Source organism: Trachypithecus francoisi, unplaced genomic scaffold, assembly GCF_009764315.1.
Source record: "Trachypithecus francoisi isolate TF-2019V2 unplaced genomic scaffold, Tfra_2.0 Lachesis_group2, whole genome shotgun sequence".
In the NCBI taxonomy this organism is placed as follows: domain Eukaryota; kingdom Metazoa; phylum Chordata; class Mammalia; order Primates; family Cercopithecidae; genus Trachypithecus; species Trachypithecus francoisi.
Window position 1 is genome coordinate 167,377,729 of NW_022681465.1, and position 22,056 is coordinate 167,399,784.

General features: G+C 42.6%; 1 long non-coding RNA gene across 1 annotated transcript in view; it reads right to left on the reverse strand.

Annotated features, from left to right (window-relative positions):
- LOC117064616 overlaps positions 1 to 16,640 on the reverse strand; it is a 48,958-nt gene extending 32,318 nt beyond the window's left edge. The window contains exon 1 of the long non-coding RNA XR_004429555.1: positions 16,491 to 16,640. This is a non-coding gene — a long non-coding RNA (uncharacterized LOC117064616). The remainder of the gene's footprint in view (positions 1 to 16,490) is intronic.
- Positions 16,641 to 22,056: the final 5,416 nt, after the last annotated feature.

The window sequence follows — 22,056 nt, forward strand, 5'->3', positions numbered from 1 at the left end:
TTCCAGCACCTGCTATTTCTCAAATTCCTTCAGTTTAAAATACTCAATATGCCAAAGTGCCATATTGTGGGGCAGTGTGTTCTGAACCACATCATACAACATTGTGAATGCTCTTAATGCCACTGAATTGTATACGTACAATGGTAAAGTTTATGTTGTATGTGTTTTATCATGATTTTTTAAAATGAAAAAAAAATTATTGAGATGTATGAAGGCCCATAGAATGGGCATCCAGTAAAGGTCAAAAGTCTATGACATTATTGTTCTTAAATGGAATAAAAAACCAGAATGAACAATCAAACAGGTATACACAAAATTCTTTAAGAAATCAGATTGAATCTCAATTTTTAAAAGTAATCTCACAATACAGAATGTTAACTAAAAGTCTGAAACCTGAAAAAGCATTAATAAAAATTGTAGGGGAGGAGAAAAACATCTTTGTCTTTTACCCATTTTAGGGTCATTGGCTGGGGCCCCTGGAACAAAAGACAGAAAGAGAGAACCATAGAAATGTGTATGTTTTGCATGACACTGGAGCCTTCAATAGGAAATGAAGACCCAAAGAAGTGGTTAAAAGTGGGTTGTTTTATGCTAGACTTGATGAGGAGTAGACAGGGCGAAATATGACAGCATAAAATGGGCATGTGCTAATTATAATAAACTAGGGAAAACGACAAGGCCTGTCCATTCAGATTCCTCCCAGCATCCCTGTGTCTTTGGAGATATGGATGCTCCTTTCCTCCAGGTAGAAGGAGGGCACCTCTCACATGACCTGCTTCAGGGAAAGTCAGAAAGTCCGTCCAGCATAGAGCATTTCTCACATTCTTTCAACTTAAAATATTCAATATGCCAAAGTGCCATATTTTGGGTTAGTGTGCCCTCAACCTAATCGATATTATAGAACAAAGTTATTCTAAACTCACAATAAGTGGAAGGATTATCACTATCAAATTATATATGAGTACTGGGATGGATATCAAAGTTTAATAAACTAATTATGTTGATGAATTTTAAAGGAGATGACAAGAGAACAAAAACGTTAACAAAAAAAAGAGTGACCAAAAAAAAAAACGCACAGAGTATGGCCAGCTCTGCAGGGGAAGGAGAAGAGAGAAGCGAGAGCAGCAGCTGAGTGGTCTGAGATGACAACTGTTGGAAAAGCTAAAAATAGAGACTTTAATCTGGGATGAAAGTAACTATGTGCAAAACTTGATGGCGATTCATGAAGTCTCATTCTATGGGGTTCTTTGCTCTCATTATCAGTGAGGAATATTGAGATAGGAGAGTTCCCTTGACCCCCTCACGAGACTTGCAACAGGGGTGTCTCCTTTGCTCGGCCGCTGGGCTCAAACCCCTTATGGGAGGGGGAGCATGCAGGTTGGCAGGTGCAGGAGCAAGGAACAAAACTGGTAATGGCCCATGGCAGCATCTAGGAGTTGCTAGTGACCTCTAGAGCCCCAGAGGGCATGTCTTACAATGATCTTTTAGCATTTGCCATCCACTGATGGCTAAGTGTTAAACCAGGTCAGTGGAGGGTCAGGGTGATAGGCTTTTACACCCCGCCCTCTTGGTACCTGGGTTCTTGTCCAGCATCCAGGAAGAAGCAGGTCACAGAGACTTGAAGGATAATGAATGTGGAGATTTTATTGAGCAGTGGAAGTGGCTCTTAGCAGGATGGGGGGCTGGAAAGGGAATGGAGTGGGAAGATAATCTTACCCTGGAGTTCAGCTGGAGACAGCCAAACTCCTCTCTGACTATAGTCTTCAACGTCCAGCTGCCTCTTTTCTTCTCTCCTTCTCTGCCACACCACTCTGCTCCTCTGCCAGTGGAGCGTGGGGTTTTTAAGGGCACAGGATGTGGGGGTGGCAGCCCAAAAGGTAATATTTGGGCAGAAAAACAGGGATGTGAGGTTCTCATTTAGGGACGTGGGTCCAGGCTTCGGGGTAGAACCCTTGCCAGAAGCCCCGCCCTTTTCTACCTAGTATTTCCCTGCCTCCTGTCCATATCAATATCAATCATAATGGGAAAGAAAAGTTGCCAGGCGCAGTGGCTCACGCCTGTAATCCCAGCTCTCAGGGAGGCAGAGGCGGGAGGATAGCTTGAGCCCAGGAGTTCGAGACCTGCCTGGGTAATATAGCGAGACCCCGTTCTCCACAAAAAGAAAAAAAAAAAAAGAAAAAAGACAAGTTGAGATAGAGTGTCAGGGAAAATTGTTTTGGCCAAAAATCTTTGATATGTTCAGTAGAGGATGTGGGACAGAAAGGTATGATCCCTTTCCTCATGAATCATAAGGGTCATGGCCAATACTCCTGTAACAAAAGACAGTACATATATACCATGGAATACTACACAGCCATAAGAAAGAAAAATATCCTGTCTTTTTTTCATGGATACAGCGAAAGACCATTATCCTATGTGAATTAATGAATTAACACAGGAACAGAAAAACAAATACCGCATGTTCTCACAAGTAGGAGCTAAACATTGAGTACACACAGACACAAAGAAGGGAACAGCAGACACTAAGGACTACCAGAAGGAGAAGGGAAGGGGCTGTGGGCTGAAAAACTACCTATTGGGTACTATGCTCACTGCCTGGGTGACAAGACCATCTGTACCTCACATCTCAGCATCACACAATATACCCATGGAACAAATCTGCACATATACCCTCTGAAACAAAAAAAAAAAAGGTGGGGAGTGGGGGCAGGTTAACAAGGAAAAGGCATAACAGGCCGGGCGCAGTGGCTCACACCTGTAATCCCAGCACTTTGGGAGGCCAAGGCGGGCGGATCACGAGATCAGGAGATCGAGATCATCCTGGCTAACACAGTGAAACCCCGTCTCTACTAGAAATACCAACAATTTAGCCAGGTGTGGTGGTGGGCCCCTTTAGTCCCAGCTACTCAGAAGTAAGGCAGGAGAATGGTGTGAACCCGGGAGGCGAGGCTTGCAGTGAGCTGAGATTGCGCCACTGCACTCTAGCCTGAGTGACAGAGCGAGACTCCGTCTCAAAAAAAAAAAAAAAAAAAAAGGAAAAGGCATAACAAAGTTACTTAATCAAGTTTTACATGACAAAGATTCAGTCTTTATATCTCAAACTTTGAGATATGAGGACTCAAAGACTGAGGGAAAATTGTCTGTTTTTATGCTTAGATTCAATGAAGAATAGACAGCCATGCAGAAATGTGACAGGACAAAGGGAATGATCTAGTGGTAATAGACTGTAGGGGTGAAAACCAGCAATCCATGCCTGTTCCAATTCACCTTGGTGCCTCTATGTGGCATTCCTTCCTCCTGGCTACAGGGAAGGACTCCTTTGGAATGAGGGTCTTTTTTATGGCTTTCTTTTGGGGAGAGGAGTTCGAATTTCTATAACCTGTCTTGAAGAAGAGAAATTCTAGACTCTATAACTTGTTTTGGAGGAGAAAGAGAGGGAGAGGATGAGAGAACAGGAGAAGGTCAGAGAGATTTTGCTTCTGAAGCAGCTTCTAAGGCCTTCTGATCTCTAGTTCAAAGTGCTCAACAATGCCAAAACACCATGTTTTGGGGTGTTGCTTTCTGAGCCCCAACAAGGAGATATGAGAACAGGTACTGGCAAGAGCTGCGGCAGGAAGCTGCCTACACAGGGGCAAAGGTTTGGACAAGTTTTGAAGGGGAGAAATAGACAATTTCTGGCACCTATGCAGAGCAAAATGCAGCTGGATTTGGCACGAAGAGCCAGGTAGGAAATGTAGAAGGAAAGATAATTGAAAGACAACAGTGAGTCAATGAGGCTTTAATCTGACAGCCAGAAGGAAAAGGTGATGAAAATAGAAGATAGTTACAACCAAAGCAAAAGTATTAAGTTACTATTTAATTATTAATTTAGCAGTACGTTAAATGCAACGACCTAAATCTCTGTAAGGTTTTTTTTTGGTTTTTGTTGTTGTTTTTTTGAGACAGGCTCTCATTCTATTGCCCAGGCTAGAGTGCAGTGGTGTGATCATAGTTGACTGCAACCTCGAACTGCTGAGCTCAAGCAATCCTCTGCCTCAGCCTGCGTGGCTGGGACCACAGGCATGTGCCACCAAGCCTGGCTAAGTTTGTTAAAAAATATGTTTTAAAGATGAGGATTTCTCCATGTTGCCCAGGCTGGTCTCAAACTCCTGGATCCAACCCATCCTCCTGCCTCAGCCTCTCAAAGTGCTGTGATTACAGGTGTGAGCCACCACACCTGGCCATTTCTGTAAGTTCTAAAGGTGTAAACAGCAAAGACAAGGAAATAAGTTGAAACTCCCAAAACTCTTCTTTCAAAGGAAATGTCTTATCCAACCACACACACCAACACGTTTATGCTATTTGTTGAGTGTTTTTTTGTTTTCCTTAAAGCTTTGGAGGATTTTATTGAAATCTTCACTCATGACTTTGAACCATATCTGAGGTCCCTTTGTATGTGCCCTGGTGTGGAAAAGCCTCCTGTACTGCAGGGTTCCGAATAAATAATGAGACATACACCATGTCTATGCTTTTGTGTTACTCACCATAATAAAAATAGAGTGCTTGGTGCACCAAATAAATAATGTGTTGAGATGTTACATTACACCAAATAAATCGATAAAAACAAATGTCTTTCAGCACAATAATTTTGTCTCAAACTCTAACCACGTAACAGAAAATAGATTTCCTGTGTTCCTGAGCATGGATTGTAAACAGCACTATACCAGTAGTCTCTGTTTATTGTTTTGTGTAAGTTCAGAGGGACAGCGGATTGTTTACTAGAACGAAATCCTTCAAAAAGAAAAAAAAAGATTCTTATCTTTCATTTAGGTTAATAACATACTACACATATTTGTCAATCAAATTAGAATTACTGTCAGCCTATAATGCATTTTAGTTTAGCCAATATCAGTCAGTCCTGATTTATTTGCTTAATACAAATCTAATTGAGTTTCAGGCTGCTCTTCTCCTTTCAGCTGTTAACCGACCAAGTACATCTTTAATTTCCAAGACCGATGGTGTGGTAGCAGTTGAGAGGAAGAGCGATTTGCATAAGGCCCCAGAAGGGTGCCAAAACTCTTCACGCTTTAAACAACAGCCTTTATTATTCTGTAAGTGGATGTGTTGAATTTTCATGCTTTTGTTTCCAGTTCAGTCCTGACAGAAAAGAATAAAGTAGATTTTGCCAGCACCCCTGCTGTGCCCTGGGGGAGAAATTCAATGTGCCTCATTTGTCTTAATTGGAGAACCGTCCTCAGCACCAGCTTTTTCTATGAATACATTAGCATAACAGACAGAAAATTCAAGCCCACTTTTGTAGAAACAGCCTCCCTCACACACCCACCTCCCATTTTTAAGACTAATAGAAACTGCAAGAGGGGAGACGTGTTTCATCTCCTGAATTTCTTATAGTTGCTGTTGTAAAATTCTCTGTACGGGAAAGATGCATCAAGCCTATTTTATCTCTGCACTGTTATTAGAGCCAGTCGTGGAAAATGTGATAAATATCATCCATGACAGAGAGCTGAAAGCTTCTCTTTATTCTTCATAATGTGCTAATCCTATATACTTGTTCGTTGACTGGTTATGCTGCTTTTTCAGAGGGGAGAGTAGGTTTTATATAGAGATGAATGTGTAGCAGCTATGAATGAATCTAGAAGAAAAAAAAAGAAAAATTCTCAAGGAGATGCATTTATTAACACTAAAACAAACGCAATTATCTCAGTCGAAGCAAGATTTTAAACCCTGTGCCAATTCATTGGAGAAATACTAAATTCATCTTCACATTTTTCATATTACAAAAGGGCTCTAAGTCTGGACAAACAACCTGTGCTGTGTAAATCATTTCCCTAATCCAGGCTCTTTCAGTATCAGATTGAACTGATGGAATTTAAAGGTAGGTATTTCAAAAGAAATATTTCGTCTATGTGTTCCCAAGACTGGTATTAATTCTTTTATCACATCTGCTCAACCTGCTTGCCATTGCCAGCATGTGAAAGGGAAAAGGAAAGCATGGAGAAAGATGTAATTTCTTAATCAAACGTGGTGTACACATGCTCTTGGAAAGATGGCTACCTTTCAAAAAACAATGAATCCATATTTTGTCTTGATTTTTTCTCCAGCAGGCCTAATTTACCACGTCAGTCACACACTGCTCTCAGTAGGTGCCTTCCAGGGATTTTAAATAAGGTTTTGTTGTTGTTGTTAAGAGCTTGTTTTGTTTTGAATTATTCGTATGCCCATTTAAAGACTAAATACCTTTTGGGTCAGGTCCTTGTGGGTAAATGGAAAGAAAAATCATTTTGGAATAAGAATTTTAAGATACAGAAGCTTCTGCAGCCTAGAGAGAAGCAAACAGTTCTTCCTTCTGTGTAAATCCTCATTGTGTCACCCATTTCAAATGTCTGGTAATACTAATGGAAAGCCTGAAGGCAAGGCTGAGGGACTGTCAGGCTCCCATCCCCCTTCCTCTTCCCCCCTTCCTCTTTCCACTCACTCAGCCCCAATAAACGTTCCAAGAGGCTATGGTGACTTGGTCAGTATTAGAGACTAGGAAGTTAACACCTGCTTTCTAGCATAAGTGAATCTAAAAAGTAATTATTTGACTTGATTTGTCCTGCAAGCAGATGTCAGCTTTTCACCTTGCTAATGGTTTCATTTACATTGTAAAACTGACAAGCAGTTTACCCAGGTTATCAGAAAATTTCTGCTCCTCTTTAAACAAGCATTCTAGCCACTCTGAGTTCTTCCCTGAATCCTCCTCCCCACACTCTCCCTGTAACACACCTTGATGGCTTGTCTGGGATCTGAACTCACATCTATTTCACATGGCTAAGCCTGTTCTGCGCGTCAGTTAGAGAGACGGTCCCCTGTGAACACTTGAGGCTCTATTCCATACTATTTTATGTATTTTTTCTTTCCTTTTTTTCTTTGAGAGAGGATCTCACTCTGTCACCCAGGCTGGAGTGCATGTGGCAAACATGGCTCACTGCAACGTTCGCTTCCCAGGCTCAAAGGATCCTCGCACCTCAGCACCTCAAGTATCTGGGACTACAAGCGCATGCCATGACGCCCGGCTAATTTTTGTATTTTTTGGAGAGATGGGGTTTCCGCCATGTTGCCCAGGCTCTTCTCAAACTTGTGGGCTCAAGTGATGCTCCCACCTTGGCCTCCCAAAGTGCTGAGATTACAGGCATGGGCCACCGTGCCCCACCTATATCCCATACGATTTTATTTCTTTAAAAAACTAAATACATATCTTCCAAATTTCATATTCTTATCCACTTTCTCATCCTATCACCTTTCAAAAATTCCTATCAATGTTCAAAAATTATGAGAAATGGGATGAGACGTAGAACTGAAGACTGAAAGCTTTTCTTGGGAAGTTGTTGTTGTTGTTGTTCCTAAACATATTTTGCTTTTAAAGATGGTTCTTTGACATAAGCTTTCCATTTGTGAAGAAAAAAGATTGTTCCTAACATTTGCTATTGTGAGAGTAATGTGTGTTCATTGCATTAAAATGAGAAAATTCCAAAACTCATTTTTAAAATGGGATAAGAGCCACTCATATTTCTTTGTTGGTTTTTGCTTTTTTGTTTTCTGTGAGACAGGATCTCGCTCTGTTGCACAGGATGGAGTGCAGCAGTGCACTCCATTACAGCTCACTGCAGCTTCAAACTCCTGGGCTCAAGTGATCCTCCTGCCTCAGCCTCCTCAGTAGCTGGGACTATAGGTGTGCACCACCACACCTGGCTAATTTTTAATTTTTTTGTAGAGACAAGGTCTCAGTACATTGCCCTGGCTGCTCTCGAACTCCTGGGCTCAAGAAATCACCTTGCCTCAGCTTCCCCAAATGCTAAGATTACAGGCATGAGCCACTGCACCTGCTCATGTTTCTTGCTCCAGTTTCTGAGAAAGACCCCACATTTATCATTGACATAACAGGCAAATTGGTATTTCAAAATGTGCTAATGACAAAGACTACCTCCTTGGTCAAGTGTGGCTCCTTTTGAGCTCTATTTTTCAATTAGGCCCTGTTGTTGGGCATGCCCTCAGGAGCCCAGTTTTAGCAAGAATTCTATCAAGTCAGTTCAGCCAGAATCTTTCACCCTTGGTATCTGATAACCCTCTATAATCTGACCAAATTCCTCATCCCCCATCATCTTCCAGATGGTGTCTGATCACCCTGGCCTGACTTCAGCAAGAATCCTGTTAGGGCAGTTTAGCAAAAATTACCCTACCCTCATAATAATTTTCTATACAGAACCCCTTCCTCCCCCACCTCTACTCTTTGGCTGTAAATTCCCACTCAGTTTTGTTGTATTTGGAGTTGAAGCCAATCTCATTTTCCCACTGTAAAACTCAATAGCAGTAAGTCCCTACATCTATTGCAATGGTCCTGACTAAAGGCTCCCTTATTGTTTTAACAAGAGTCACAATACTTTTTTTCTTTAGCACTTTAAAAAAAAAAAAAACTTCAGACAAAATGCATTTAACATAGCATATTTGAGCATTAAGGATTTGTCAATCAGACACCACTCAAACCTGAAAGAGGTTCAGAGAGCTCTGCTTTAGCAACATGAGTGGCAGCATTTTATAGGCTGAACCCAGAGGCAGAGTAAACAAATTACTTGATTGGCTACAGGTAGGCATTTGTCTTATTTGGAATCCTAGTTAGAGGTTAGTTGGCAGTTTTTGATTGGTTAGGTTTAAGTTTCATTTACTGTTTACACTGAATTGGGTTTTGGTTTGCTTACCTAGGAACTCAAGGTACAGAAGGCATCTCAGCCTAACGGCCTTCCAATTAACAATACACCAGATACAGTGGCTCACACCTGTAGCCCCAGCACTTTTGGCGGCCAAAGCAGGAGTATCACTTGAGCCCAGGAGTTTGAGACCAGTCTGGGCAATATGGCGAAACCCTGTCTTTCCAAAAAAAATACAGAAATTAGACAGGCATTGTGGTGCACGCCTGTAGTCCCGGCTACTCTAGAGACAGAGGTGGAAGGATCACTTGAGCCTGGAAGGTCGAGGCTGCAGTGAACTATGATCACGCTACTACACTTCAGCCTGGGTGACAGAGTGAGACCCTGCCTCAAAAACAAACAAATTAAAAAAAACAACACTAATATGGTCCTTTTTTCTTGCTCACCCCCATTGTCAATTTGGACCAACTCTCCTAGGTTAAGAGATGCTCTTTCAAAAGACAAATCTAACGTTAACCTGGACAAAGTTAAGGAGAACTACTTTGTAATGATTAATCCATTATTTTTTCTGTTCCACCACTCTCTGAAAATCTATTTTCCCCACAAAAACTGAGCATTTGTAGTAAAGGCAGTTGAAAATCAGGCATAGGTATTTGGGAAGGAACAGCAGGTTAGCCAGGAAGTACAGATGGATGGAACACTAACTTTCTTTGTAGCCACAAAATATAAACTTGTCTTGAAGACCTAAAGTAAAAATAATTCTAATGGCTTCACATGGCATATTTTTGTGGGCATTATATGGGGTCAAGTGGGTAACTTGAGGAGACAGGTTTTGACATGCCATTTCTCCCAGAACAAACCCTGGGATTCTTTTACGAATCTATACTTTTGAAGAGTAAAATTTCAAAAGTCATATAAATATTAGTAGGGAAAAATCTAGAGTAATTGTCTTTGGAACGCACTCTTTCAGCTATAAAACTTACTTAGTTTATACAAGTTTCTTATGTGGTCAACACACAAAAACCAAACGATACTAAGAGTAGACCCACTAGTAGGACCAGAGTTTAAGGTAAAATATTCCTAAATTTAAACAAACAGTTCAAATAACAATGACCTAAAATTCCACGTGATAATTATTTCTGTTAAAGTTACAAAGAAAGAGACATATAAGTGCTAATTTAACATCAACAAATTAACTATAAGATGCAGCACTTCCTGTAGTAACCGGCATAATGAAGTAGTGAGGGGGAAACACTTATATTCTCACTTTAGAGAATCTGAAACAAATTAGGCAAATGGGAAACTCTTGTTTATTTAGGGAACACCCTCACCATTATTTTTTTCTTGTTTTAAACTTCTTTGGAACTTATTGATTGAATATTTGCTTTTTGGTTGACGATGTCTTTGCATCTAATTCTAAAGACAAAGCTAATGGAAGCTGGGAGAGTCACTTTAAAATAATCTCTGCTTTATCTGTTGGTGAGGTTCAGAACATGATGCCCCCAAATTTGGTAAGTTGACATACTGCATATTCTTTTTTTTTTTTTTTTTTTGAGGCGGAGTCTGGCTCTGTCGCCCGGGCTGGAGTACAGTGGCCGGATCTCAGCTCACTGCAAGCTCCGCCTCCCGGGTTCACGCCATTCTCCTGCCTCAGCCTCCCGAGTAGCTGGGACTACAGGCACCTGCCACCTCGTCTGGCTAGTTTTTTGTATTTTTAGTAGAGACGAGGTTTCACTGTGTTAGCCAGGATGGTCTCGATCTCCTGACCTCGTGATCCGCCCGTCTCGGCCTCCCAAAGTGCTGGGATTACAGGCTTGAGTCACCGCGCCCAGCCGACATACTGCATATTCTAAACAGAATTTGAGAAATGGCAGGTGTTGAAAGGACTGACCTCCCTCTTCTCCCTGAAGCAGATCACCAAACCCTGCTGTGAGAGGAGCCCTCCCTGTACTCACAGAAAAGGAGCACGCCTATCTCTGAAGATGAAGGGATGCCACGAGGAAAGTAATGAACAGGCCTTGCTAAGTTTCTGCCAGGTTACTACCCTTAGCCCAAAAGCTTTTGTCCTGTCATGTTTTTCCATGACTTTCTACTCATCAAATCTAGTATAAAAATGAGAAGGCTTAGCTGGGCACGGTGGCTCAAGCCTGTAATCCCAGCACTTTGGGAGGCCGAGACGGGCGGATCACGAGGTCAGGAGATCGAGACCCTCCTGGCTAACACGGTGAAACCCCGTCTCTACTAAAAATACAAAAATAAAAAAACTAGCCGGGCGAGGTGGCGGGCGCCTGTAGTCCCAGCTACTCGGAGGCTGAGGCGGGAGAATGGCGGGAACCCGGGAGGCGGAGCTTGCAGTGAGCCGAGATCGCGCCACTGCACTCCAGCCTGGGCGACACAGCGAGACTCCGTCTCAAATAAAAAAAAAAAAAAAAAAAAAGAGAAGGCTTAACTGTTTCTTCAAGTCTTCATTTCCTTATAAAGACCCCTGTGTCACATAAAACTTACATTAAATACACTTATTTCTCATGTTAATCTGTCTTTTGTTAGTCAAATTTACAGGGCCGTACTTAGGGGGTAGGGGGAAAGGTTTTTTCCCTTCCCTGTACTGTCAACACTTTCCAGTGATGTATCTGTTCTCTAAAATGAGAAGGTGGCCGTGCGGTGGCTCACACCTGTAATCCCAGCACTTTGGGAGGATCAGGCAGGCAGATCACCTGAGGTCAGGAGTTTGAGACCAGCCTGGCCAACATAATGAAACTCCATCTCTACAAAAAAAAAAAAGTATAAAAATTAGCTGGGCATCGTGGCTGCAGTCCCAGCTGCTATAGTCCCAGCTACTCGGGAGACTAAGGCAGGAGACTCACTTGAACCTGGGAGGCAGAGGTTGCAGTGAGCTGAGATTGAGCCACTGCACTCGACACAGGTCAACAGAGCAAGAATCCATACCAATAAATAAAGAATAAAATGAGAAGGAACATCAGGAATGAATGGTTTTTAAGTAATTATCTCCTTTAGGTGTAAACCTATAAAAGGAAGACAATACACCTGTGTGAGGCATGCAATTGTGCACAGTGTTTTCCATCTGGGAAACAAACCTGTTCCCTGTGAGAAGGTGTTACAGGTTTTTTCCTTAGTTTAGCTAAAGACGAGGTTCTCGTCCACACCACGGCAACGAAAATTTAGGCTCGCAGATGGTTTAAAGGGTGGGTAAAGCAGGGTTTTATTGGGTGAAACGGGGGGCAAAAGGGGGAAACGGGGGTCCTCCGTAAGTCCACAGTCCCCTGCTAGTGCACTTCCCGCTGGAGGTTCAAATCCCAGGTTCTACACAGGAAGAGGTGGGGCCAGGCTCCTCCCCACTGCAAAGGGCCCAAACTTTCAAGGCCCCACCTCGGTGGGTAGGCTGGTTGGAGTTTCTCCAGGGACCCCCGCCAACCTGGCTGTCACATTCCCGCCTCTAAAGAAGTACATCTAACTCTCGTTAGATTAAGGATAAGGACTAAGACCGATCTTAACTGCTTTCTGCTGACGGGGGCACTGTTGTGGGGAAAAGGCAGTCAGAGCTTCCTCCGAGGCCTATCTAAGGGTCCCCAGCAGAAGGGGCCGTCTTCAGAGGCTCTGGCTGCCTGTTTGGAATTTGATGGCCTGAAGGGAAGAACAGAAAAACGGGGTTATTAGAAAACATGTATCAAAACGAAACAAGGGGAGGGGTAAGGACAGCTCAAAAATTCTGAGGCCTTTTACCAGATTGCACAGTGAGAGTGAGGCCAAAAGACCGACTGGCAAAAAAACTTTACTCTCTTGCCAGCATGTTGAGCTTCTGGGTTCCCTTCCCCTGAGCCCAATCCTAAGCCAACCAGTTGAAGGTTTGAGTTAACTCTTTCCAGTTCGGAGGATGCATCTGAAAGGAGTGTCCCGTAAAATGGAAACAAAATCACCTGGAGAAAGGGAAAAGAAGGCACTTCTCAAAGGAGTCCCAGTGGTTCAGGATGCATTTGAAAGGGGCAGACTGAAGACGAATGGCCACACATCTAGAAAGAGGGGAGCAGGCATCCCTGGTTCCCTTCTCTTCCTAGCCGACACCTGAGATACATGAGGCAGAGAGGGAAGAGCGTCATTTTTCCCTCTTCCATCCTTACATCCCCGAGTCCCGGCAACTTTGGCAGGCACCGCCATGAGTGCCAAAGCAGCTTGCACCCATGAAGCAGAGAGGGCCTGGAGAATAGGAATTATCTGCTCTCACCTATGCCTCTATCCCTCCTACTGTCAGTAGCATTGGAGTTCCCTAAACCTCATTTATGCTACGGATACTAACGTGGCTTTATCCATGAAACAGGAAGCTTGGAGTTGGCTTAACCAGCAGGAATCAGTCACACTCACCTGTGCTGTGCCTTTTAACCTCTGTTGCTATCTCCCTCTGGGTCCCTTAAACCCAGTTTTCTTTCTAGAGCTTTGACCCAAAGCTTGGAATTGGATCTGAAACAAGAATGTGTCTCTGGGGGTGTTGCATGAACTCCTTATCATAAGCCAAATGCTAAGGTGAAGCTGTGGAACTGATTCCTCCTCCAACAAGGGAGAGGAAAGGATGTCTTGTGACACACCCAGCTAACTGACAGCTATGGTTAAGCTTGCTAGGATTTGGGTGCACGGCCTTTGACTGGTTAGTTTCCTTGGTCTTACTCTCCCTAAAAGGAAACCTTCACATGATGGGCACCCTATTTATTCCAACACCTGGCAGGATTTGCAGAATAACTGCTTGGAACTAATACACTGATCCAGATCTCCACATTACCCATCCCTTTCATTCTTTCTGAGCTGCAGTCAGAGATTACTGGTAAGTTCACAGGAACAAGCAGGGTTAGTCTAAAATGCAGGCAAAAACTTAAAAACAACTAGTGAGTTTAGAATTTAGTGACAAATATATGTTTTGAAACATAATTTTTCTCTCTCCAGTCCTTTTTGTTAAGAAACAAATGATCACAGGACGAGTTAGTTAAATAGACTTTAGTCTTATACTTGGCCTGATTATTTGCATATAATGCAGCAAGAATAATTATTTCTACATAGGCCTTTTGGATTGGCTTTGATGGAAGTGTGTTCCACAAGGAATCACAGATAAGACCCTTTAAAGACCAACCTAGCCATGGGTTTGCATCTTCAAATACCTGCGAGTTGGGTGATCTTCTCCCCTTAAGGTCCCAAGATAAACTTGGAGCTCCTGGACCCGATGGGAAGTGACATTCTTTACTGACCACAGGTCAGGAACCCTGTACAGGGACTGCATAGACAAGGGTATGAGGCCAGTTTCCCCATGGGCCTTTTAAAGGGAAGCATACCCTTCTGTCAAAGCCTTAGTAAAGTAACTACTTTCTCCAATTGTGTCCTTTTGCAAAAGAAAAATGGATTCTTATTGCAGTAATGCAAACAACTATATTGCCTTAAGGATACTTATAGTTTCCAAATTCTAGAGGAATCAGGCAGAGAGAAACAAACATGCTCCAAATTTTGATCAAAGGAGTATATACCTTAATTATTAAAGGCTGTAAATAGTTCAAACTAAGTTTCCTTGACTCTGAAAAACAAAAGATGGATCAACAATATTCCAACTAAAAGTCAAAAAGGTTGCTTCAGCTTTCTGAGTTCAGTCTATATTTAATGAACTGTTGTTTTGCTTGCTTGCTATTCATGAGCATTTCAGCTCTTTACGAGTCCTGCAGATTTTCCTTTATTCCAGTGTTACAATCTCTAAAGTTATCAGAGCCTGTATTTGAGAGCACCTGTTGAAGTTCTATACCTTAATATAAACCATCTTTTGAAAAGGATTAAAACAAGACAACAACTGTCAGTGAATAGCAAATGTCCAAGGTAGTTACAGTTAGAAACACAATTGACAAAGAACTTTGGTTATCTCTGTGGTTTACAATAACTTAACGTAACAACCTTATGACATTAGAGTATACTCAGCATATACTCAGCATATACTGAGGTATCTGAGGCATATACTCATACATTAGAATTCTAGAAATCCCATACAATCCTGGAATATATATTAGCACTAGTTACCAAAAATATAACCTAAAGAAGACTGAACATCATTTTGGCAATCCCATATACCTGTCAAATAATCCTGTTTACCTCTCTTTTCTGGATATTTCAGGGGCCGTCCGAAGTATTCAAAAGGCCAGGTGCCAGGGAAGACAATTTTGAAACTGAAGTTTGATTTCGGGAAGGCTGTTACATGTTCAAGGTTTAAAACACTCAATATTATGAAATAAGAGTTCTGGATTACCGTAAGTTATTTATTTTGCCAAAATGATGACTTAGAAACTTAAAGAAGCAAAAATGTTTTACAACCCCTGTGAATATAATGTCTTCACACAGAGAACCTCTTCTACAAGATTAATTTCCAAAATTCTTCCGCCACTTCACTGAACCTTCAGCTTTCTCCTAATTTAAATCAACACAATCCTTTAACCTTAGGCAAAAGTTTGCATTTCTCTGCCTTCTTACAACCTTTTACTAAAAAAACATATTTTACTTTTCTTACAGACCTTGTATGTAAATCTTCTTTCAGTAGTCTCAATTATATGTTACAATGGTAACTCCTAGCAATTTTTAACTTTAAGGTAAAACTTTGTAGGTTGCTTTAATTGTGTGCTAACTGTAACCAAGGTTTGCCTTCTTAATTGACGGTGTGGTTAGTTCCGTATATCCCCAGGCCCTACCAGTTGTGAAGCCGGCAAGTCAGATCCTTCTCAAAACCCAAAAAGCAGTTTGTAACCTCAAAACACTTAGCAAACCTTGCATGTGACCTGCATTTTGCCAATAGTCTTTAGGGCTGTTTTTATTTCTCAAAGATTAAAGTCACGTGAACTGAAAGGTACCACAACTTTTCACTTCCCATTTAAAAAATTTAGATCCAAGCACTTGTCCTTCTTTAGGCCAAATTAATTAGAGGTCTTTTAACACACATCATATACACGCACACATAAAACTACACAGACAGGCAGGGGAAAACCCAGTCCCCAGATGGGGCTCTTCATGAGACAGGGCTAAGAGAACATGCAGATACCAAACCGGAGAGAAACTTATTCCCTAAGGCAGGATTGCTAAACAAAGCCTTGCTAAGCGGTTATGGCCATGTCCCCAGGATGTAAAACAAGATGGAGGCCTGATTTCACAACGAAACTTTTGCAGAAAATATAAAGTGGTAGTTGTGGGGCCTGGCCTAGTAAAAACATGATTAAAAAAAGAAAAAAAAATTAAAGGTTAACTGCTGTCAAGGTGAAGAAAGAAGAAAGAAAGAAGAAAGGAAAGAAAGGAAGAAAGGAAGGAAGGAAGGAGGCAAGGAAGAAGGAAGGAAGGAAGAAAGAAAGAAAGAAGGAAAGAAGGAAAGAAAGAAAGAAAAGAAAGAGAGAAAGAGAAAGAAAGAAAGAAAAGTTCAAAAATGCCTGGGGAAGAACCTCTTCTTATGCAAGTGCTTCCTCCACCAGGGAGGTTAGTTCAATTACTGTACCACGGAGTAAAATCCCTTGGCTGGGGAAGGGGAAGGCTGCAGCAACTTGTGGCTGGCAACCAGCCAGCCCGCTCTACAGGACCCTTGGGCCATGCGTCCCTGCCTGGCAGGGAGAGGACAAGGGAGTGAGGAGCCCCCCTCCATCGCTTGTCGGTCCCCAAAAAGGAAGGAAAGGGCCTTTCCCTTGACCCCTGGGAGCGACAGGGTTGGGGGGCATGTTTCTCCCTCAGAAGTCCGAGGATGAAAATGAGTAGGAGCAACAGTGAGAGGTTTTGAATCCCCATTTCACTCACCGCCTCTCCAGCCCCCACGCTGCTGTCAAAAATGTTGCAGGACTTTTCCTCGGTTTAGCAAACATGGCGTTCTTGTCTGTCCCATGGCCATGAAAATTTAGGTTCACAGATGGTTTAAAGGGTAAGAAAAGGAGGGCTTTATTAGGTGAAAAGGGTTTAAAAAAAAAAAAAAAAGAGGAAACAGGGATCTTCCCTAAGACCAGAGTGCCCTGCTAGGGCACTTCCGGCCCAACCTTTCAATCCCAGGTTCCACAGGAAGAGGCAGGGCCAAGCTCCTCACTGCTGCAAAGAGTGCGACTTCCGGAGGCTCCACTGCACTAGGCAGACTGGTTGGAGTTTCTCCAGGGACCCCTCCCACCTGACTGTCTCAAAGGCAGGATGGAAGCTGCCATGCTGGCCTGGACATGGTATTTGGACAAACTCAGGAGGGACCAAGATTCTGTTCCTCAGTATTATTTAATCAGATGAAGGAAAGCAAGGAATACAGAGACAGGGGCTGTCACTATTACTAGACGCTCTCTAGAATGTTCCGAGAAACGAAGAGAACTGGAGAAGAGTAAGAGATCATATTAACATTTCTGCCTGATATGGGAGGCAAGTAGAGGGAAAGCAATTGCCAAAGGCACAGAAATAAAAGGAAATTTGGGTGGGAGTGCTAAAGAAGCGCAGGCTGTGTCAGGGAAGATGCTGCAGGATGGGTGACACGCAAGAAAATATAAAAAGCATGAGAGGACAGTAGGCCCTTTCTGGGACTCTCTGAACTGTGACAGTGCTGTCTTCCTCATTCATTTGAATATATTATTCACTTCTATATCACAGATTCTGTCCTAGAAGCTGAGCTAAAATGGAATGAAACATTAAAAATCCAATTGGTGAAACTGCCACAAGGGAGTCCGCTAACCACTTGGCTGGAGATGAGGTTTGGCTGTGACAGCTTCAAAACTTCGGCAACCCTTCAGTTTCTATCTAGACAGAGAGAAGTCCCCTCTTCTCCTCAGTTTTGTTTCCCGTGGTCTCATTTATCCATTCAACTATAGTCCAAAAATAGGTGAATACAGTACAAGAAGATATTTTGTGAGTGAGACCACATTTATATAACCGTTATTCAAGTACATTGTTACAGTTCTTCCATTTTATAATTAGGTATTGTTGTGAACCTCCTGCAGTGCCTAATTTATAAATTAACCTTATCATAGTTATGTATGTATAGGAAAAAACAGAGTATATTTGGGGTTCAATGCCATCCGCAGTTTCAGGCATCCCCTGGGGAGTCTTGGAACATATCACCTATGGATAAGCGGGGACTCTTGTATTGCCTTGGTTTGGGCTGTTATAAGAGAACACCATAGACTAGGTGGCTTATAAACAACAGGAATTTATTTCTCATACTTCTGGAGGCTACGAAGTCCAAGACTAAGGTGCTAGCAGCTTCACTGTCTTTGTCAAGGGTCCACTTCCTTATGCAGCTGTCTTGCTGACTCCTCACCCAGCATGGAGGAAGTGGCCAGGGAGTTCCCTGGGATCTATTTTATAAGGGCACTGATCTCATTCATGAGGGCTCTGACCTCATGACGTAAGCACCTTTCAAAGGCATCAGCTCCAAACACTATCACACTGGAGATGAATTTAGGGGGGACATTCACTTTATAGCATATATACAATGATTTGCACAGGTCACAGCAAACTCAAGGGCAAGATCTTGAATCCTGTTCACAATCTGGGTTTAGACATATACTGATTGGTGCAAGTGAGGACAGTAGAGGTTAGATTGCAGAATAATAAAATCCCATAGAAGAAAACTCATGATGAGAAAGGAGTTCTGCATAGTGGACCAGATACAAAAAGAGATCTGGGGTTGGATACATTTTGACCTACCCTCAGAGATTGTTTGTGTAAGCTGAGAAAAAAAAAAAAGGCTATGTGTGGTTGTGAAATAAGAAAATGAAAGGTCGGGTGCAGTGGCTCATGCCTGTAATCCCAGCACTTTGGGAGGCCGAGGTGGGCAGATCACCTGAGGTCAGGAGTTCAAGACCAGCCTGGCCAACATGGCGAAACCTCGTCTCTACTAAAAATACAAAAATTAGCCAGGCGTGGTGGTGGGCACCTGTAATCTCAGCTACTCAGGAGGCTGAGGCATGAGAATTGCTTGAACCTGGGAGGTGGAGGTTGAAGTGAGCCAAAATCGTGCCACTGAACTCCAGCCTGGGGGACAGAGTGAGACTCTTGTCTCAAAAAAGAAAATGAGAATAGGAAGGTTAACTGACAGAACAAAGACCCATAAGCCCAAAACTATGGAAAAAAATGTCAAGGAACTCTGTCAAACACCAAGATCAGAACTCCTCAAGTTTGGGAGGTTAAGAGCAGGTAAGCACCACCATTCACGTGGCCAGAATGAAGTAGGAGGTGGGGTTCAGGGACTCGACCAAATTGAGGACCGGCTAAAACAACTGGGAGAGGAAGGACCTTCTCATAAGACATCTACAGCGGCCTTATCAGTTCACCACTTCCTGGCAACACCCAGAAGTTATAGCTGCTTTTCATGGCAAAAACCCAACAGCCCAGGAGTTACCACCCTTATCCTAGAAATTTCTGCATAAACTGCTCCTTAATTTGCATATAATTAAAATTGGGTATAAATATGAGTGTGGAACTATGTCTGGGCTGCTACTCTGGGCATACTGCCTACCCGGTGGCCCTGTTCTACAAGGAGCAGTACCTCTGCTGCCACCACACTGCTGCTTCAGTAGAAGTTGTGGTTTCATACCACTGGCTCACCCTTGAATTATTTCCTGGGTGAAGCCAGGGAACTTCCTGAGCTAAGCATCATGAACACAGCAGTGGTGATCTGCTGCCACACCACCAGAAGCATCACTGGGGCACACTGAGCAGCAACTGAGCTCAGGAATTGCAGGGTGCAGGGAATGGCACGTAACAGGGAAAGGAAAGGAACAGAGATTCTGTCAAGTTGGAGTTGTTGATAAAAACGTTAAATTGACTTTACCTACAAATCAGTGTTGAGGCCAAAGGGCAGTTTTTATATGGAGATACCATGTGTTGTTAGAACACGTCAGGGAATGTATTAGTCTTCTAGGACTGCCATAACGAAATACCACAAACTAGATGGCTTAAAGCTACAGAAATTTATTTTCTCATAGTTCTGGAGGTTAGAAGTTCAGAATCAAGATGCCCTCAGCCTTCTCACTGTGTACTCATGTGCCCTTTTCTCCATGTGAGCACGGAAAGAAAGAAATCTCTGGTGCCCCTTCCGCTTCTATATGAACACCCATCCTATGGGATTAGGGCCCCACCTTGGTGACCTGATTTAATTTTAAATGCCTCCTTAAAAGTCCTATCTCTGGCCAGTGGCAGTGGCTCATGCCTGTAATCCCAGCACTTAGGGAGGCCAAGGTGGGAGGATCACGGGGTCAGGAGTTCAAAACCTGTCTGACCAACATAGTGAAACCCCATCTCTACTAAAAATACAAGAAATTAGCCAGTTTTGGTGGTGCGCGCCTGTAATCCCAGCTACTCGGGAGGCTGAGGCAGGAGAACTGCGTGAACCACGGAGGCAGAGGTTGCAGTGAGCTGAGAGGGTACCATTGCACTCCAGCCCAGGCGACAGTGGGAGACTCCGTCTCAAACAAAAGAAAAGTCCTGTCTCTACATTGGTGGTTAGAGTTTCAACATATGAATTTGGTGGAGACACAGTTCAGTTTAGAACAGGGAGCCACAATGAGCCTTCATGAATGAACCTAAGAAATGAAAGCTGCTCCAGAGTTCTACTTTGTCCCTACCTGAAGGCTAAAGATAATCATCCATCTTCAAGGGACTGAACATGACCTATAAATAAGAAAGGCTTATTGCATTTCTTATTTGGTAAGAAGCCCATTCCTGTCTCTCAGGGTTCCCCAAAAATGGTCTGGATTCACTCTGTAGTCAAATGAGTATTTTAACCATAAGAAGTATTTGGCCAGGCATGGTGGCTCATGCCTGTAATCCCAGCACTTTGGGAGGCCAAGGCAGGCGGATCACAAGGTCAGGAGATCAAGACCATCCTGGCTAACACAGTGAAACCCCATCTCTACTAAAAATGCAAAAAATTAGCCAGGCATGGCGGTGGGCACCGGTAGTCCCAGCTACTTGGGAGGCTGAGGCAGGAGAATGGCGTGAACCCAGGAGGCGGAGCTTGCAGTGAGCCGAGATCATGCCACTGCACTCCAGCTTGGGCGACTGAGCGAGACTCTGTCTCAAAAAAAAAAAAAAAAGAAGTATTTATCACTTACATTTACTCTGTGTTTATCCAGACTATAATTTCTTTTCTGTGACAAATTTTGCAAAGTATGACCAAATCTCTTTTTGAAAATACAGATAAAAAGAAATGAAGCAGTGTGTAAATTCTGGCCATCATGAATTTTCTTTGATTTCAAGAAAGTTTTTTCCATCTCAGGCTCAAGCTATTGCTGTCTTCTGTATCTAATCCTTCAGAAGGCATAGAAATAAAACTATGATCACTTGCGTCCAGGAGGTCAAGGCTGCAGTGAGTAGTGATCATGCCACTGCACCCCAGCCTAGGCAACAGAGAGAGACCCTGTCTCAAAAAAAAAAAAAAAAAAGAAGAAGAAGAAAGAAAAATATGAGTGTGAAATTGGTATATTGCACTGTGAGTTCATACAAATATCATGACTTTTCAATGATTTTTTTTTCAAGAGAAAAAGGAAAACCGAAAATGCACCAAAATTTCAGTGTCTTAATTGATTTTTCTCTAAAAATAAGTGAAAGAGCATACAAGATTTGATTCTAGTGGATGCTAATAACCTGAGTTAGATATGGCTCAAAACAGTGCCTTACCTTATACTAGAGGAATATTAAATATTCTTATTTGTTCCTTTAGTAGCTGGCTATGATTTGTGAATGGTATGCCATTTAGATTTGGTTTTAAGCAACATAAATCAATTCGGACTTAAGCAAAAAGAGAATATTAAAGATCATACGGAACAAGTAACAAAATTACAGATAAGTTTCTGAGTAGCTAAGTTTTGGAGCTCTAGAGAGCATGATCCAATAGCCACTCTCTTATAGGATGCCACTGGAGTAAATCACAACTGCAATATCCAAACTTCCTCTAGAAAGAGTCAGATTGGCAAAACTTGCCTCAGGTGCCCATTTGATTAATAATTTTACCAACACTGCACATGATGGAGAAGTGATTGTTTTTCAAAGAAAGTATGGGATGATGCTATCTAATGGCAGCGAGCATCTGCCTAGCTAGCTGCATTTAAATATTGGTTCAGTATTTGCTGACTTTAAAGGATTTGCCTGCCCTTTTCCTGGCTGGGCACTGCTGCCACTGCTATTTTGTCGCCTTTCTGAATTTCAGTATGATCTTCATTAGTTCTTCATCTGCCCACAGACCTTCTCACCAGCTCAGGTGTCTCAAAAACGCCAGACCCACATCAAAGGTTACTTAGCTTTAGTGTCCAGTGAATCAGCCAACTTAGTAAATGTGGAAATAAGCAGATCACCTGAGGTCAGGAGTTCGAGACTAGCCCGGCCAACATGGTGAAAT